This window comes from Haliotis cracherodii, unplaced genomic scaffold, assembly GCF_022045235.1.
Source record: "Haliotis cracherodii isolate W230 unplaced genomic scaffold, xgHalCrac1.p SCAF_4, whole genome shotgun sequence".
NCBI classification, from domain to species: Eukaryota; Metazoa; Mollusca; class Gastropoda; order Lepetellida; family Haliotidae; genus Haliotis; species Haliotis cracherodii.
In genome coordinates this window covers 34,086,324-34,089,206 of record NW_027266297.1, presented here as the reverse complement: position 1 = coordinate 34,089,206, position 2,883 = coordinate 34,086,324, and the positions used below count along the sequence as shown (strand labels likewise).

Here is a 2,883-nt window from a genome sequence, read left to right as displayed (position 1 = left end):
CATCGATGTTCGCGTATCGTTCATATTTTACTGTCTGTCGTAGTGAATCAGTGTGGAAGCTATCATATGTCCTAAAGAAGAACAACACCTTGGTATCGTCACAGAAGATAGTGCAGGCCTCAGCTGACGTCATAATGAAGAGCGTGAACGTCACGAGTCCTCGTGGCCTGACGTATACAATAGTTGACGTCACGGAGACGGTGAGGATGGAGGAAGTGTATCAACTATACGTCACGAGGAAGGTGTTCCGGGATGATGTCACTCATTTTACAGCATCTCTGCAGGAGACCATCGAAAATATTGTGCCAGGTTTGTCGTAATTTTGTTATTTTCATATCAATATCACCGAACACATATGACCTGATGTCGCTATGGCTCTTTATGTAAGGGTTTAGACTGATGGGAGCTTCATACATCATTGTAGTCGGGGATTAATGTTCCTTATGCCTTCTTGGAACCTAAATGGTTGGAGTATATTCGGAAAAGTGATCAAAACTTTACACTAATCCATCAAATATATTTGTTTAAATCCGCTTTAATGGATGCAGCTCTTCTTTAAATGTTTCTCAAAATCATTAGCACCAGAAGGTTGGAAATTCTCCAAACTGACTGGGAATGTCATATATATCTTATTCATCATATTTCACCAGGTGACAACTCAACTGACATACACGTTGAATGGAAGGGGCAGACTCAATTTAAACACAAAACGGATTCAAAGTAAGTCATTGATGTTTATTTCCATATATATTCTAACTAAACAACAATTGCGTCATCAGTAAAGACAAGGTTGTTTATGGATGACAACTTCTTTATTCTATTATGCTGGTTACCAACTTCTAAAAATGCCAATCAAACAGTCAACTGAGTCATCTACGAGACGACCAGGAGAGCTACTGAAGCCCTCATATGCTAGTTTTGACGTTTATACCTGATTGTCTATTTGTTGTTTAACGCCGCTATACGACAGCGGGCTGTAGATACTAGAGTGTGTCCCAGACAAACCAGTGATTGGTATTTAGACCAACGCCTCGTGCCTTCAGGGTACGGCGTCTCGCAATCACCGAGTCTGACCACGGGATTTATGTATGTGCCTCGAATGTCAAGCATTGGTTGCTGGCGACGTATTTTAACCCGAAATCCCCATAGGTTTATCAACAAATAACAACCTCGTGGTCTAGTGGTAGAGCGTCTGCCCGGAGGGTGGAAGGTCGGTGGTTCGTTCCAAGGCCACGTAATACAAAAAGACGTTAAAAGATGGTACTTATTGTTGCTCTGAGTGGTTCGTGGCATTAACGGACAAAACAAGGACAGGACCCTCTTGCACAAAGCGATCTTAGCGCTAAGATGATCGTAACTCCTTTACTTTAACATAGGCTTACGATAGTCTTAGCGCTAAGGTTGCTTTGTACAAGTGGGCCCTGGTCAGCTCGGAGACACTATACAGTGTCTGAGTGGGGTGTCCATGTTAAACTGCGGCATGGTATGTCAGTGTGTCGGCACTGAAACCGGCGTGAGTTTGGGACTAGCACAAGCAGCCACACGCGCACACGCGCACGCAGTGTGTTTATCATGCACAGTGTGGCTTGACAATGACATCTTACTGCATATGCAGAATAATGATTTTAGAGTGATCAGTGGTTAATATTAAGGCACAGTGATCATGTGATTGGCTATAAAGGTTTGCTAATTTGATTTGGACCCCTCTCTTTTCACACAGGAAATTCAGAGACTTACAGCTTCAGAAGCAACAATGATTCCTGATCGAAATCATCATCAACAGTGTTACTTTAGTTATTTTACTGTATCACCTTCTGGCGATTGGATGACCATTTTCTCTGTTTCAGGTCGACAGCATGGCGGCAGTTATTCCTCGTTAAGATGAACAATAAATACATCACACCCCTCAACTACGGTAGTCTCAACAAGGAAAAGATAACTCTCAACTTTACGTCGATCAGGGGAGATAATTATGATTTAATCAACAGATCGTCAGTGTCAAAGTATTTTGCTCGTGCCGACAAGCAGTTCAGTATCACAGTTATAGGTCGTATCAAAACCAGGGACCAAGTAAATGTGAAGATGGCATTACAAACGTCATGGGATAGGATATACAGTGAGTCGAATAGATAATTATTGATTATTTACCTTTTGTATCATTTGGATATGTATCCAAGAATAAGGAATACAACTGGCACCCAACCTTCTGCAAAAGGAAAATAGTCATGCTCATTTAAAAAAAAAAATCAATTTTGGTTGTCCTTTAACTCATGTCACGTATCACGCTTTCTCACATTTGAAGTAGACAACACGGAGGCTGTGGGTGATAATCTTGTGTTCAACCCTTGCTCTCGGGGAAGACCCGTGAAGGTCCGGGTAGAGAATAGGTCTTCAGCAACCCATGATTGCCGTTAATGGCGACTATGCTTGTCGTAAGAATCCACTAACGTGATCAGGTGGTCAGGCTCGCTAACTTGCTTGATGCATGTCATCGTATCCCAATTGCGTGGATCGATGCTCATGATGTCAATCACTGGATTGTCTGGTCCAGACTCGATTATTTACAGACCGCCGTCATATAGCTGAAATATTGCTGAGTGCGGCGTTAAACAACAAACAAACAAAACAGACCACTGGGGGAAACAGATAGTGTTTTGACTGGGCTTACTGATCTAACTGATCTTTGACTGACAGTTACTTTTTTTTAAAAAGACTCCCATGTGCAGGTTACATAATGCGTGCATAGTCTTTTATCAATATTTCCATATTTTCTTAGCATATTTCCCCAACAATTCAAAAATCTACATCTTATATATATTTACTTCTTAAAATTATCCATTTAATGAAAGGAGATCATGTCTACTAATTTCCTTTATACCATAA

The 2,883-nt window shown here is 41.2% G+C and overlaps 1 long non-coding RNA gene across 1 annotated transcript; it reads left to right on the top strand.

Annotated features, from left to right (window-relative positions):
* Nucleotides 1–234: 234 nt before the first annotated feature.
* Nucleotides 235–1,926, top strand: LOC139479997 (uncharacterized). The gene is made up of 3 exons (XR_011654377.1): nucleotides 235–309; nucleotides 651–720; nucleotides 1,848–1,926. It is a non-coding gene; the product is annotated as an uncharacterized lncRNA (long non-coding RNA).
* The last annotated feature ends 957 nt before the right edge of the window (nucleotides 1,927–2,883 follow it).